Genomic DNA, 17083 nt, shown 5'->3' with positions numbered 1-17083 from the left:
TGCCAGGGCTGGGGTGTGGCATTGCCGTTTTCTCCCTGAGGCCCTGGCCAAGCCTCAGGTCCTCACCTGTAAAACGAGAACCCTAGACTTCTTTCTTCCAGAACGGATGTGAGAACGGACTGACACAATCAAGGGAAAGCACGTGGTACTGTCCCAACACTTCGAACGCTCAGAAAATGTTGCCAGAATTCAGCTGCTGGAACCCACTCTATCAGCATCCCTGACCACACCCTTCCGTAAAGAAGGAACTGTCACTAAGCACCTAGGCCGGGAGTTCTCAGCCTGACTCTCCCTGTGAGCACTCCTCCCTGGAGCTCCTGCCCAGGTAACAGTCTACTGCTCAAGGTGCTGGCGGTGAACTTACACGTGTTTGTTTTCTAATATTATCATCATATTATGCATTATTATCATTATTTAAACTATATAGTAGTTACTCTCTTGAATGTGTGGTATTTTGTAATTTAAAACATTCTGAGACAGGAAGCCCAAGGTGGGACCTGATACACATTGCAACAGACATCGCAGAAGGACAGGATGCAAGAAAGACAAAAACTGAAGAGATGAGAGCGGAGGATTTTCCCGGTTTAACTGAAGGTCAAATCTTCAGACTGAAGAGGCACAAGTCCCAAGGAGAAAAAGAACAAATCCACATCTATTCACATCCTAGTGCAACTCCGAAACACCTAAAACAAAGACAAAATCTCAGACAAAAGCAGCCAGAAGGAGAAGACAAATTACTTGGAGAGAGCATGCCTAGGTCAACTGTGGGCAGACTTCTCAAAAGCAAGTACAGAAACACAGATGTGGGGGAATATCTTGGAAACGCTAAGAAAAACAACCACCTGTGCATTCTATGCCCAGATAAACTATCATTCAAAAGTGATGGACGGCCAAAAAAACAAGACATTTTAAACAAAAAGATACTGAGAACTTAGCATTTAAAGACTCTTAAGCAAAGAATTAAGTTCTTGGACTTATTTCAAAGATAATTTCAAAGAATTAAGTTCAAGGGGTTATTTCAGGAAAAAAAAAGTTAACCAAAAGAAAGAGCTGGGATCCCAAATCAAGCAGTGAGCAAAAAAACTGGTAAATGTGATCAGTGTAAATGAGCACTGACTGTATAGAACAGTAGTAATTATGAGTAACTGCAACAGAGGTAAGACAAGGCACATATTAACATCGTTTCCAAACACACATTAAATATTTATTTTTAAAATAACCAATTAGGATACCACAAAGTAAATCTCCAAATATACCAAGGAATCAAGATCCTAAAGTGCATGTTCTGAGTACAATGCAATACAATTAAAAATTAACTGAAAAATATAAACCAAAAATCTCCAATGCATCCAAATTACTCAATAATTCACACAGAAAATCAAAACTGGCCAACAGCCAATAGAAAAAGGTTAAAAAAAGAAAAGTGAAAGTGTAAGAAAAAGGTTAAAACTGGTCAGTAAATACATGCCGTATCAAAACTTGTAGAATATAGCTAAAACAAATCTTAAAATTCCAGACAAAATAAGCCATCTCCTAGAAAATATGTGATGTATCAAAAGTTTTTCAATAAACAGGAAACCTAGAGAGACCCAGAACCATAAAAGAACCAGTACTGTAAACTCCATATTTCACTGCCCACTCAAAACCAATCAGTTAGTAAATTCCAAATGTAACAGAGCTGGATGGTTGTACAGATGAGTTTTACCCAACATTCAAGGAAGAACTCATCTCCAACCAACATTCCCAGAGAACAGAAAATCAAGGCACACTGCTGAAGCCATAACCTAAGGAATGTACCACCTGACATGAAGGAAACCTACAGGACATAAATATTGATGCCAACATCCCTCAAAATGGGGGGAAAATGTAAACTAAACTCAGCAGTGCGGGTTGTTCTCAAAAAACATAAGTAAAAAGATATGTTGCAGAATGGGAGAAGATTTAATATTTACATCTGTATTTGTACACTATTATATGCATGTATACATAAAATGTATATCTGACAAAATCAACAACACTTTAACAGAATAAGGGGCAAATGACAGGAACAGGGATCCACAGGGAAGGAAGCCTGAAGAGCCAACAGATGCATGGAAAGCACTCCATCTCACTGGTAATCAGGGGACTGCAAATTAAAACAATAAGGTAATAATATTTGACCCCTATTAAAACTGGCCAAGAATTTAGAAATCTAAATACAAGTGCTAGCAAAGATGTTGGGAAAGGGGAATTCATAAAAACTGCACCCAGGAGAGTATCCTGCCACAATTCCTTTGAGAGTAGTCTGGAAACAACTGGAGTGGAAGATGCCCACCCCTCAGCAATACCACTTCTACATGGTCTGTCCCATATTTTGCACAAGACGGGTATTCATGGCAGCACTGTTGGAAATAGTGAAAAAAGCAGAAGCAATTTAACTGTCCTTTGGTATAAGAATAAACCTCACTTATATAAAAGTTTAATACATAGAAAATAACAGTCTGTGTTATAGGTATACGTACATGTAATAAAAGTACAAACATATGATACACAGCAACTTTGAGAAGATGATTACCTCTGGGGAAGGAAAAAAGATGAAAAGGGGAATGGTGTTTTAGCTACATCTGTTATGCTTTACTGTTTTTCAAAAACAGAGATGAAACAAACATGGCAAAATTTTAACATCTGTTTAATCTTGTGGGTGAGCACAGGAGTATTCTATTACGTATGACTTGTTTCCTAGTTTTAAAAATAATTAAAATATAGTAAGGTTGAGAAACACACTAATGCATTGCTACTAATTTACATTTTTTTTTAATGTTTAACTTTAGAAAATTTTTCTACCTGAATTGTTTTATTTGATCTCAGGGTCTCTGCATTCTGGGGCTCTCCCTAGCAAACCACTTGTGGCATTCTTAATGGTAGAGTACAGTCACTAAGCTCTCAAAAGCTAAGGACACCAAATAATTTTTTTCAATCTGAGCTAAGAAGAGCTTTTGCTTAGGTATACAGCAATCTTGAGGGGAATCTGGGAGTACATTAATGCTGTGCTGTGCGTGCTCAGTTGCTCAGTCCTGTCCAACTCTTTGCGACCCCATGGACTGCAGCCCACCAGGCTCCTCTGTCCATGGGGATTCTCCAGGCAAGAATACTGAAGTGGGTTGCCACGCCCTCCTCCAGGGGCTCTTCCTGACCCAGGGATTGAACCCAGGTTTCCCGCACTGCAGGCTAACTCTTTACCGGCTGAGCCAACAGGGAACTAATTGTTCTTATATACTCAGAAGCTTATTAAATGACTTTTCTTTTTTAGGTTAAAATTACACAACCCTGGCCAAAAGTTAATAGCTACTTACCAGTATTCTTCAGTTAAGTAAGGTACCTGAGAATAGTAAGACGCATTTCTGCATTCTCAGCTCAGCCCCAACAAGTCTACAGGATAAAAGTACTAAAGGGCCCAACATTTTCACAGGGACTTGGATGTCATTTAAAGGACACGTGCCACTTATTTCCCTCCTTTCTATTAAAAAAATCAGTAATAAAAATCATTAGTGCTTTCAGAAGACTTACATTACATGCTAAGAACTGTATGAAGATCTTTAATCTGCATTAGCACAACTTCCTGCATGATAGAGCAACTCTATTATTCCCATTTTCTAGATAAAGAAATACCAACAGAGAAAGCCAAGAAGCACAGATCGAAAACATCACTGACAATCCTACAAGGTTTCTACAGGGAAAGATAATTTCCACTATGCCATGAGGTTGTGAAAAAGGCACGAGAGTAAAGTGGAAATTATTGGCAGCTGGTCATCAGAAACCCAAAGTTAATCAAAACTGATATCCTGCAAACAGCTGCTTCCTCTGGTTATAACATCGCCCTAAATCCTTACGACAAATAAAGCAGGGAAAGTCACATCCTCCTACAGCATGGCAGGAAGGGAATCGACTCAAAGTCTGGTAGTGATAAAGGAACACAAGGCAGAGCGTGTGAGGAACACTGCCGTTTTCAGTGTGCACTGGTGGTTTCACACGCAGGATGCTCTCCACACACGGTCAGGCATCAGCCCTTGATTCCAAGGGCTTGCACATCCAAATAGTTTCTTACCCGCAATAAAATCAAACCCAAAGCACAACAACATATTTCACCCATGAGTATGTATCTTTAAAAGGGCGGAGCTGGGGAATTACAAACTGCTGAGAGCTCAAGTCCCTGGAAACCGAAGGAAACCATACAATAACGGCCTTATATGGTAAAGATGAGGGCATATCGTTTCTGAAAGTCCTTCTGCACCGGGACCTAATGCGAATGCACTTCTCATTCATAATCATGACACATCCTCATTTATCATCCAGTGAATAAACTGAGGAATCCATGTCTAACTCTAGATTGTGAAGGGCCATTCAGAAAGACATGACTACAAGTCATGGTGACAACATGGCTTCCCTGCACATCTAAGCAGCAAACTTAAATGAATGCAGAGGATGGAAGGAAGACTGACAAGAACTTAATAACAGCTTTTAAAGTATCATCTCTGGCTAAACAGTGATTTAAGAACTACTCATCAATTTCCCAAGGCTTATATATAGAATAATTTCATTTACTAACAAATCAGTCCACTGTTTCATTAAGGATGCGTCACCTCAGTTACATCATCTAGAATATTACTGCTTTGCTAGCATGGAATTCAAAGCTTAGCTGAGACTAGCCAGTCATATATAAATTTCCTGCTTTAAATAATTGTTTAAATATATTGATTATTTACTAGTTATCCCCATCACATGCCATAGGACAACTTCTACTGTACCTCTCCAGCTAAAACTCCAAGTGATGAGAATTACCAGCAAGTCAACTCAAGTGGCGAAAATGACCAACACCAAGGTTCCCAAAGGCTCTGGCTCAGACCCCACTGCATACACCTGTGGGACGTATCAGTGAAATAGGTCAGAGCACTGGCTTACAGACTATTATTATCTAAAGGACTCAGTGGCCCGCCGGAGATCCAGCAATATGAGCCCCGGGTAAAATGTAGCTCCGAAGTGCATGTGTGGCTGGCACCAGGGACAGCTGTGACAGCAGTTTCCACGTGGCGGCCCTGGCTGAGGTTGGCGGTTCCGACAGGTTCCAGCCAGCACTCCTGTAGCTGAGAACCAACAGGACACTGGCACTGTTGTTTACTCTGGGTTTGGGAAAAGTTCTCAAATATTTCAAAGGGGCTATAAGCCTCAGCACAGCTCCTGGAGACTGACGCTTCACTAAACCCACAGAGTTTGGGAACACTTTCCTCCCATAGGCTTTCTTTTCTCTTTTGGGGGGGTGGTGAAAAATCAAAATTTAAGCATTAGTAAATACATCTTTGTAAAACTGCTCTAGGAAGGAATGCTTGCAATTTTAAATAAGTTGGCAAAAACATTCCTCCTTAGGCATAAAAAGTTCAACATAACTAAATATTCCTAATTGCAAAGGTATTTCCCATTAGCTTGAATAGGAAACCACAACTGATTCCACTTACATCTAATAGTATCTTACTTATGTGTCATAGAGTGGAGTGTTAGTTGCTCAGTCATGTCCAACTCTTTGCAACCCCACGGACTGCAGCCTGCCAGGCTCCTCCGTTCATGGGATTCCCCAGGCAAAAATACTGGAATGGATTGCCATTCCCTTCTCCAGAGGCTCTTCCCGACCTTACCTTTTGTATCTCCTTTCAAAAAAGAATCCACGTTTAGGAAGTGCACTCATCGCAGTCACTGAAGACACTACCACGCAATCAAAGCCCTTTGGATACATACAAAACAGACACATGCAAAAATCTTGTCACAGACGTTTCTATAAAGGAGTTCCACTCTGGGATGTATTTTCAAGGAAGCTAATGGTGTATTTTACAGGTGCAGACATTTCACCCTCCCAAAGTCTCAAAATACAACTCTGGAACGCTTCCATAAGACCTTTGCATTAATCATTTAAGTTGACTGTTTCTTGATTTAAGACCGACCACCTGACATGGTAACTGCTTTCAATCCACACATTAGCTCGCTTAATATTAAATTGAAGATGCTACCAAACTGGTGCCAAGGAGGCTCAATCTGATAATTACTGGTTACTTCCAAAAGCGACTTTTGGTAAAAGCCATACAACACTTTACCCGGCAGGCTTATTCTTTCTCACAACTAACATGTTTCTGTAAAGTTTAAAAAAAACAAAACTCCCATGGTGTCAAAAAGTGACACGTTAGTTCTATCATTCAAATCAGATATTCCTTTTTAAGATGCTGAGAGTATTCCACACACTATGTCCTTCTGGTCTACACTCTGGATTCAGTCAGACATGCAGGCTGTTCCGGGGCGGTGGGTTCTGCCTGCTTCCTCAGCAGTCTCCCTCAGTCAGTCCAGTACAGGCAGCTCCCACGACTGCCCTCCAAACTTCTCATCTGCAGTCGTCTTATAATTCAGCCATTTTATAATCCATTATGATAATCTGAGTTTATTATCCAGACTGGTTACACCATCCTCAGATGTAAGGCCCAAACAGCTTCCCCCCATACCCTGGCTCAAGGAACAAAGATTTTTCCAAACTGTTCATCCCTACTTTATATTCATACAGGTTTTCATTTTAGGGAAAAATGCTGATCAAAATCACTTGACGTGTCCAAAGTTCAGTAACTATCATACTGTTGATACATCAGAAGATCTTTTCAGAGGCACGGTCATCTCTCACCACCAGCCTTGGAATAATTCCCTGAAAACTCATTCTCCACAAGGAGAATGGTAAGTTAAACATGTGCTCAGACGCAAAGGAAAAGTTTGCAGAGCCTGGGCATAAGGCCTCCATTCACACTGTGCAGAGTTCAAAGGAGTCAAAAAAGGGTAACTATTGAAGTGGGTTTTTCTTTTCTTTTTTTTTTTTCAACTTCCTTTTTCTTAGAGCAGTATTATTTATGTGGATATGCGTTCTATTGAAATCTCTTCAGGCCCTGCTCCTCCACAGGAAGGAGCTACAGTGACTGGTGGGGGCAGGGGGTGGTGCAGGGAGAGCGGTCCACAGGGCAAGGCTAGGCGCCCAGCAGCTGGCCGGGGAGACCAATGCACACGACACAGGGCCTGCAGACAGGCGGTCACCAAGAGTGACAGCTCATACACGGCCCAGGAATGGAACATTCTGAGGAGGTTTTACCTTAAGGGAACCAGAAACGCCAGCCTTAGGTGGAGGTGAGAGGAGGGGCTCAGGAAGAGCACACACAGATTGGGTTACCAGGCGCTGGAAAGTAAGCTGGCCACCACTGCCGCCAGGCACGGTGTGGGAGCCCTCACCTGCATGTGAGCAAAAAGAAACAGTCTCTATGGGCACAAGTGAAAATGCCAAGCAAACCATTCTGGCACTGCAGGTCCTCTTTAAAAACTGGGTTGAAGAGTGAGGAGACCATTTTAAAAGTCCATGAAGAATCTGGCGGCAGTTACTGTAAAAATATGGATATTTTATCATCAGAAAGCAGAAAGGTAGAAGAGTTGGCATTTCCTGGCTCAGCCACGCCTAAATATACAACAGCAAACGGAGAGGCTCTATCTCCTAACTTCTTGACTTAACAGAAAATTTATAAAGCAAAAACCTCATCACTGCAGACAAATAATTCCATATACTACCTCTGGTCTGAGAACAAAGAAAAACTAGGAACCCATGATGAGGTAGAAATGAGTCAAAACACAGTTCAGCTTGAAAGGAAAAGCTGGAGAGCAAAAGAACTATCCATGTAAGAGCAACTACAGGAAACTAAAACAAAGTATTTTACACCCACTCAGAAAGGAGGGGAACTGGTTGCCGAACCCCTGTCCTGAGTGTCATCTCCCTGACCCTGGGGGTTCCTCCCACAGGACCCTCCACGAATGGGGAAAAGCCCCAGAACCACCCCTTCCAATCCCAGCTCTGCACTGGTTTACCCACAAGCCTCAGAGCAAAAACCCACCCTTCCTTGAAGTGGGGATGAAAACCAGAAAAATATCACAGCTCTTTTTTTTTTTCTTTCTTTCTTTAGGCAAATGCTTTGGGCTGCATGGCCAACGCAGCTGACATCTTGCAGTGGTTGTAAACAAGCAGGAGCACCAGAGCAGAGACCCAATTCAGTAGCCTGTATCATTTACTCCCGACTTATAGCTCAGCCAGAAAGGAAACCCAAGTCCCCGCTCCTCCGAGAAGGCCAACACGTGCTCATCACTGCCCTCCGGCTCAGCCTGGACTCAGCTCAGGTCCCACCCCCAGTCAGCGCGGAATTCAACTTGGCGAGAGCAGAACGTCTACTACATATGGTTACAAAGAGGCTTCTGGACAAGCAGGGACGGCAGGAATCTGTCTACGGCACCTGGAGTCTATTTCAGTAGCGTAATTGGTATGTAGAAACCTGCTCCTCGCTGCCTGCCCAACGTGGGGTCATCGTCACATTATACACAGAGGCCTCTGCCAGCAGCACTGCCTGTGTGCTCAGCCCGGGCTCACACACTCCAGAAAACCAGGAAAGAGTTAAACGTTCTTTGCACTTGACTCAGTGGCTTCCCCTCACCACAGACTCCCAGATCCCACCATTCTCCAAGCCCGCTGCGCAGCCAATCAAAGCAAAGGAAGGAAACGATGCTGGCCGGCTGACAGCCCCAGAGCTCTGATGGCCATATATGGTAAAAACCACTGTCAGAGCCTGTCAGGCCTGTGGGCCGGCTGCTGTGGACATATCAGTGAACTGCAGCAGCGCCAGAGGCCAGCCAAGGAAACGCACAAAGGACAGGCTGCCTGCTCATCTCCAGGAGAGGGCGGAGGGTGAGGGGCGGGGGCGCGGCGTCATCTGCCAGGGCATACTCTGAGACACAGCCACTCGCTGTAATCAAAAATAGCCCCCGGGTACACGGTGAGGTTCCTTCTGCCAGGACTTTGTGCTCCACTGTTAATAACTGGGGGTGAGGAGGGTGTCCCCCCGGCCCCCCACCCCCAGCACGACTGTGGAGAACAGTCACTGGGAGAAAATGAAAAGGTCCTTCTGTGGCGCTTCATGTGGTAATGAGGCTGTGCGGCGCTCATGGGGCTGGCAGCTCGGGACACAATTTGGAAGGCATTGTTCTGGACCTGGTGCCCGCCACCGCCACCGCCACCCCCAGCCCCACCCCCTGGCCCTTCACAGTTGTCCGTACAACCGACAGTTAAGGTGCTCAGGGCAGCAGACAGCATCTACTTCAGGAGGCAGTGAATGGGCATCCCGGGACACATCAGGACACTGGCCCTGCGTAAAAGCTCTGGCCCGTCACACCAAAGCTACCCTGTGCCAAACGTCCACATCGGTACAAAGGGCTACCAGCATCGCCAGCCCTCTCCAAAACGGGGCACCGCTATTTGTGGGAATGGAAATTGCCTGTCAGCGGCATACAGTCAGGGGGAGTCACAGCCAATGCAAATCCAGCAGGTGCTGGCAGTGACTGGGGGTCAGAGAGAAAAGCGCCATCGGGAGACTGCCGTTCCTTTTGAACTAGTCCATGAAAGAAGGCACTTATCAGCACGACGCCTGGCACTCAGAGGAAGCCTTCAACGATGTGAGCTGCTGCGACTCCATCAGAGCCGCTGTCTGCGCGCGAGCGCGGCGGAGACCAAGCACTTTCCGAACCTCAAGACAATTCTCAAGCTGCCAGCATCGGAGCCCTGACAGGCTAGTGTTTTTTGTTATTAAGCCTTCCAACCCCAGAGAAACAATGCAAAGGATTAAGTGTCAATTAGGCCATGGTTTCTTTTTTTTTTTTTTTAATCTTTCACCCTCAGTGGAAAAAATAAATGTTAATCAAAAATATACATGTACAAATCAAATAGAGACTCAAAGTTCTAATCCACGGAAGAACTCAGAGCTCTGGGCAGTCACTCGGTCTGAGTTTCAATTTCTGCAGCTGTAGAACAGGTGTATGACAGCAACCCCACTGTATGCAAAAACCAAGACATGATGTGTGAATGGGGCCCGCCAAGCACATTGTTGATGTCGTGAATATGACATGAAGTCACCACCGCTTTCTGAAGCTGAAACAGTGCAAAGATGCTATATGGATCCACTTTTAACAATAATCCTAAAATTCAGAGCAATGCTTACTCTGGTTTTCCTTCATATAATGGTGAAGGAAAATACCACTTCTGCACTATTTATACTGGAAGTGAAGGGAAAAACGGCCCAAAAGCGTGAGATTTTTCTACCAAAAGGCTGTTCTACAGCTCCTCCAAATTCCCCCCTAATCAAACATTCCATTTCTCCAACACTAGAAAAGGTCCTCCCGACGCAGGGAGGAGGGACAGGGCTCTCCCTGGTTCTCTGCCCTCCTGGGAACAGGGCCCCTCTTCTCACCCATGAGTTTAGTGAGTTGGCTGCGCTCCTCTTCTGTTTCACCTCTGGCTCCCACGCTCAGGAGAAACCCAACTTGCAGTATTCTATCCTGGAAGACTTTATTTTCACAGACTATACATATTCTCTGTGACATCTTCCTTGACTTCTGAGGCTTGGTGAGAACTCATTTCCCATCACTGTGTCAAGAGCCCTTTAGGCACAAACATATCTCCCCACTGCAGGGATCACCGTCAACTGCTGGCAAAGCCTTTTTAAGAGCAAGAATCCAACACACGTTCTGGCAGAGCAGGTGTTCAAATGTCTCATAAATAAGCATGTGAATGAATTAATGTAATTTTTCTAAAGTACTGATTTAGCTTTCATTAAAGTTTAAACAACAAGTAGCTCTTCATATACACTTCGGTAATATTAATGAGAATGCTTTTTAAAAATAATATTTACATGTAATAAATTCATTATAAAACATTTTGAAAGAAGTACAGATAATTATAAAGAAGAAAATAATCACCTTTAGTCCCACCATCTATGTTAACATTACAGTTTTCCCCCAAAATTAATAACATAATTTGAAGTTACACATAAGGCAGACTATAACCTCATAACACATTTTTAGGTTGTATGACAAAATCACAGAACATAGGATAAAAGTACCTTGCCATCCAACATAAATTTCTCTTGCTACTGTACATAATCCCTCAATATTCATTTAAGATTTATTAAAGAATGCTATGTATCTATATATTTATCTACATATATTTTTTTAAAAGGAGAGGTGGAAAGAGTATCTAAAATTACCCAAAAGGCCTTTGAGCCTCGTAAGAGACATGGGTTCAATGGCTGGGTTGGGAAGATCCCCGGAGGAGGGCATGGCAACCCCCACCATTATTCCTGCTTGGAGAAAGCCCATGGACAGAGGAGCCTGGCAGGCTACAGGCCATAGAGTCACAAAGAGTCAGACACAACCAAAGTGACTGAGCATGCACGCAAAGGACATTTAGGCTATTTTGAGTTATTTATTTACGCACTGTGTGATCTAACATTATGAGTCAAGTAAGCATCATATTCTGAGAATACACCTGATCCTTGAACAACATGGGTTTAAACTAGGCAGGTCCCCTTAGGATGCAGATTTTTTTCAATGAGTATGTACTACAAGATCCATAGTTGGTTGAATCCACAGATGCAGAACCATGAATACAAAGGACCAACTGTAACCTTAAACGTGTATTTTCAACTGCCTGGGGGCTCTGTGCCTGTAACCCTAGTTGTTCAAGCGTCAACTGTACAATGTTTCAGTTATCATTACTGCTTAATTGTTGTTGCTCAGTCACTCAGTTGTGTCCAAGTCTTTGCGACCCCATGGACTGCAGCATGTTAGGTTTCCCTGTCCTTCACTACTTCCCGGAGTTTGCTCAAACTCATGTCCATTGAGTCGACAATGCCATCCAGCCATCTCATCCTCTGCCGCTCCCTCCTCCTCCTGCCCTCAATCTTTCCAAGCATTAGGTCTTTTCCAATGAGTTGGCTCTTCATATTAAGTGGCCAAAGTATTGGAGCTTCAGTTTCAGCATCAGTCCTTCCAATGAATATTCTGGGTTTATTTCCCTTATGATTGTCTGGTTTGATCTTGCTGGCCAAGTGTCTTGGACTGCTTAATGAGTCATCCTAAAGTTTAGCTACTTAAAACAATAAATATTTCTTATCTCACAAAGTTTCTGTGGGGTCAGGAGTGCAAAAGCAGCTTATCTGGGTGGTTCCAGCTGAGGGTTTTCATAAGTCAAGGTGTCAGCCAGGGCTGCAGGGATCCACCTTCAAGACGGCACACTCACGAGGTTGGTCAGTCGGTGCTGGCCACTGGCAGGCAGTCCCGAGGACCTCTCCATAAGGCCAACTGAGGGTCTTTACAACATGGCAGCTCCAAAAGAAACAAAGCGGAAGTCAATATGCTTTTAAGGCCTAGTCTCGGAAGCCACACTCCATCAGTTCCTCCATATCCCAACGGCGAGAAAGGTCACTTCCATTTAATGTGGGAGGAAACCGCCTGACGGCGAGACACGAGGAGGCGAGGCCCACTGGAGGCCACTCTGGAGGCTGCCGCCCACCAGGAGTGAGGCGAGACGACGGAGAGCCCTGCCACACAGCCGGCCAGCCAGCCTGCACACCACCCCAACCACCCTCCCTCTATCTGTCAGGTGGCTAAAAGCATAATTACCTGACAGCTTGAGGATGCAGCCTGAGACAAGCAGCTCAGGAAATCCAAAGTCTGATTTCCACTGTCTCAGTGAATCAGAGGTAAACTCTGAGTTGGATACTAAATATCAAGCAGCAGCACTTAGAATACTGACTACAATGAATCAAGATTTCTTCCTCAATAAATTTCTTCTTCAATAAATATGACAGAAAAGTACTCTAAAGCAGCCCTTGCCAACCTGAGTCCATGGAAGAATTAAGTCCTAACGCCCTGAGGCAGCTACTTACATAGTGGATTAATTTCTTTCCTATGCATCTACAAGGCTTAGCAATGTCCATTCCTTGAGAGAACTAAGAAAATATTCACGGAGATGATTTCTGTAGGGCCGAATTCTTTCACAAAACTCTAGTTGTAAAGGGCTACAAATGAGTTGAAAAGATAGTTCATGGACATAAATAAAGCAAGATCCCAAATACTCCCACAAAATATATGGGAGAAACATAACGATGTATAAGAAGGCAGACACAGCTAACACCAGAGGAACAAGAGCAGAGGGGAGACAGAGGCCCAGAGGGTTAGCAAAGACTGAGCCACATCCACCCCAGCATGGCCAAGAGCAGACCTGCTCTCCAAGGCAATTGCTGGGAAGAAGAAATCAGCAATCACGCCAATCCTCTGAAGTAAGACTGTCAAGGGAGGAAGGAAGACAGGAGCCCTCCACTTTGCATCCTACACCCGAGTGGATAAGAGATCGCGAGCAAAAATTCTAACCAACTTCCTCAGCCCCTGTTTAGGTTAGGATTTCCAGGTTCTCTGTGATCGGCAGCTTTAATGTGTGTGTGTGTACACACGTGCACGCACACACCTACCCACAAACACTGCCGTGTTCATGTAAGCCACAGTGGCTCACAACAGGGATGGGAGTGCCTCAGTCCCACATCATGAGTGTGGCTCCCATACTCAGGAAGGCTTGTTCAGCCCACGTGGCAGAGCGCACGGGGGGCCAAAACCTGCATGCTTCTGACATGGCAGCTTGTGCAGTTGTGGGAAAACTCCATGGCCAAAACCACAGAGCCAACTTCTGTTCGGCAAGACAGCTATTATTCATCCTCTGAAAGACCAAAGAACCAGAAAACGTACTAGGCCACACCTTGAGAAGTCATGACAGGACAGCATGCCGCAGCTTGATGGAAGCATTAAGGAAGAAACCCTGAATCATGCGTACTAATCTAAATTGCCCCACCTCGGGGCTCAGTACTTTCCACATTCCCCCAGCAGTGACCCTTTAAAATCCTATAAAATCTTCTGGACAAAAACCTCATAAACCAATACACTTAAACAAACATATTCCTTCCTAAGCTTATCTCTTGCTGTGTACACGTCAATGTATTTGTCTCTAATACTCTTTCCATTTCTAAAGTCCTGGAAGACAGAGACCATGATTCTCCTAGAATCTAACCACAAGCCTCATGAGGCTGCAGTCAGTCGTATTTACTGCTGACACTAACTTTGAAGAAAAACTCACAGAGGCCATGTTTTAAAATGGGGAGCCTTTCAGAAAGAGTCACAATACATCTTAAAATCAATACACACTTATTCAATATTAATATGGACAGAAAACCTCCAAAGCACCACCAAAACCAGCCTGGCTGACTATAAGAAGGGGTAAAAACTGCAGCCGCAGAGGGCATGAGGGGAGGACGTGGCGGGTGGGGAGCAGGGGGCGACGCACATTACCAGAAATCTCTGAGATATTTATTTAAAACCATACGCATCCCCTTAAGTTCATGTTTAGAGAAATCCTAGACTGCCATCCTCACACACAGGAGCCCAACACACACCCAGAGCATCATTCCCTGCAATCTTCACTTCAAGCATCACTTCATATTACATGTGGGAATTTGGTTTTCCCTTCCCTTTAAACAAAAGCAGCACCTCATTATAAAACAATTTCAAAGTTGCCAAGACACTGAAGTTGCAGGATCTCTTTTCCAGGACAGAATCCTGTTCAGGATCAAGGGTTCAACATGCACTCGGGGTCCCTAGTGTTTTCCTCCTTCAAGGCTGCACTTCTAAAGGGGAGACAAACATCTCAGTACCAGCAATCTTCGGGGGGTGGGGAGGGTGTCAGGAAACTGACCACAATAAAAGGTAGACACAGCACTCCTGGAGGACAGAGATTACAGACGATCAAACCAACTGATCACATGCGCATCCAACCAACTGTGCACATCTAACAATGAACTATCACTTGTGAAAACGTAAACTTATGATCCTCATTCAAATATATACTATTAAACTAAAATTAAAAGGAAAGAGATATCTGGGGGCAGTCGGCCCTACAAAGCAGGCAGAAATGTAGGTTTCCTGACAATGTGGAACAGAGTTCTATTTTCTAAAAGCACAGGTAGTAAGTAGTTAAGGGACAGGGTCTTAGGAAGAAAAGAAAGGGGAGTGTTACCTGACACTCCAGGGCTCTGGGCTAGGCCCTGCCATCCTAGCAGAGCCTTTCAAGAGCTGCTGAGACACAGGACTGTCTACAGAGGCCAAGGATTACTTTTCTTTGCTTGGCTCAGCCTTGCCTTTGGTAGAAAAGCAACCAGGAGTAAACAGGCATCTACTTCGCAAAGTTACATGTTGCACTAAGGAGGGAAAAAAAGGAACAACAGCATTTCCCTTGCTGACTTCTGGGTAGCAAAATGAGAAGTCATATTAACACTGAGTGCCACAGGAGACGAGAAATACTTCCAAGATCATCTGGAACTGCCAAAGCAGAAAATCACTTTCGTATAATACAGAGCCTTTCACATTCCAGATAGAGAAATGGGAGAGAAGGACAGAGTGAGGAATCCACGCCCTACCAGAAATCAGTGACCAAGGCAGCACTGAGCGGCCGGCTCCCCGACTCCCGGGCCCATGTTCCTTCCTCAACACCACACTGATCCTAAGGACGCGACACACATGCTTTAATACACAAAAATCCCAGAGTATGTGTGAACCCATTGATTATAAAATTTGGTAACCCCAAGTACTGGATTTATTTCCAATGGGTGTCACTGGGCTTAGTTCATGCCAATGTCACCTCCTCCAACACAAATTAATATTTAAGGAGCAAAGAATGCTATTTATAAGCCTGGGAAATACAGGCCCTGGAGGCTCCTCCAAAACCACCACTTTGCTCAAACATGATAATTTCTGAAGCAACTCATTCTATCCTAATTCCTACACAGTTGCTTAAAGAACAAAATGCTAAAATCTACTTATTGACCACTTCATGTTAAAAACCAAAGCACAAGATCCAGCTGGCTTTGGACCTGCACACGAGTCTCCCTTACATGGTATAAGCAGAACCCTAAGCTTCCCATGGTTGGTGAAAGCTAAAGTGGACTCACAAAGCCTTCTGTGGATGTAGGACTTGAAGAGAACTGTCTGAACTCAGAGGAAGATTAGCCACTCGGAAGTTTATTTTGGGCTTCTTAATTGGCTTGTTCCATTTCTTTGAAGCAAAAAAAAAAAAAACAAACCCCAAAAGTCTTAAATTTATCCTCTTGAACTCAAAAGAGATCACGGTGCCTCAGAGCCTGATCTTGGTCAACAAGCTGAGCTATCTTCTCAGCTAGCCACCATTAAGACACCACTGAAAGTCAAGTTTTCAAGTGCTCCTTGCTCTTGGTGGACAAATCAACTAAAAAGTCGTGGCAATCAAATGCAAAACTGGCATTAGATTCCAAATCCCACTCCAAAATCAGGTAAGTACAGATGTAACAGTGTAATGTATTATTCTGCTGGGAAAGATTGAAGGCAGAAGGAGAAGGGGATGACAGAGGATGAGATGGTTGGATGGCATCACTGACTTCAATGGACACGAGTTTGAGCAAGCTACGGGAGTTGGTGATGGACTGGGGAGCCTGATGTGCTGCAGTCGATGGGCTCGAAAAGAGTTGGACATGACTGAGCGGCTGAACTGAACTGAATGTATTATTCACCACCAAAGCAGACGTTTTCTCCACAAAAGCGAAAGTATCTGAGTACAAAATAATTTCAATTTAATGAAGAGTCTTCTTTAAAAAATGATAGACAACTTTGCCAATAAGAAAGTACATGTGGAGACATATATCAGATTTGTTCCCCAAAGGCATCCATGTCCTGTTTCTGTAGTGAGATGGTTCTGTTGTACAATACCACATCAATCCAGTCACCGAGGTGCAGATCAGATGCTAAAATAAAACAAGTTTGGTCACGAGCATCTGAGAGAATGAAAAGTCAAAAAAAACTGGAAGCTTTCCCAGCAAGAGTCTTCCTAAGAAAAAAAACACCAAAATACAATGGGAAACAAACTTTGACAGAAATTCACAGACCGTAACCATTTCAGGATCACACGGCCCATCATGAGGAGACACGCCCCTAACAGGCATGGCTCGGGCTCAGGGAGATCCACTGTTCCCAGCAGAGTGGAAACAGCTGTGACGTGACCCAGCCTCTGCATCCTTATCATGAGGGCTCAGGACTCACCAAACCTATTTTCCTCCTAAAAGCTAATCAGAAAATGACTCTTTCCAGG

The 17083-nt window shown here is 44.0% G+C and overlaps 1 protein-coding gene across 1 annotated transcript in view; it reads right to left on the bottom strand.

Moving 5' to 3' along the window:
• The window catches only part of CORO1C (coronin, actin binding protein, 1C), a 49426-nt gene that overhangs the window by 31211 nt on the left and 1132 nt on the right, over positions 1-17083 (bottom strand). The window lies entirely within an intron of this gene.

This window comes from Bison bison, unplaced genomic scaffold (assembly GCF_000754665.1).
Source record: "Bison bison bison isolate TAMUID 2011002044 unplaced genomic scaffold, Bison_UMD1.0 scf7180017864495, whole genome shotgun sequence".
NCBI lineage: Eukaryota > Metazoa > Chordata > Mammalia > Artiodactyla > Bovidae > Bison > Bison bison.
The sequence above is the reverse complement of the archived record's forward strand: the minus strand, read 5'-3'. Positions and strand labels throughout refer to the sequence as shown.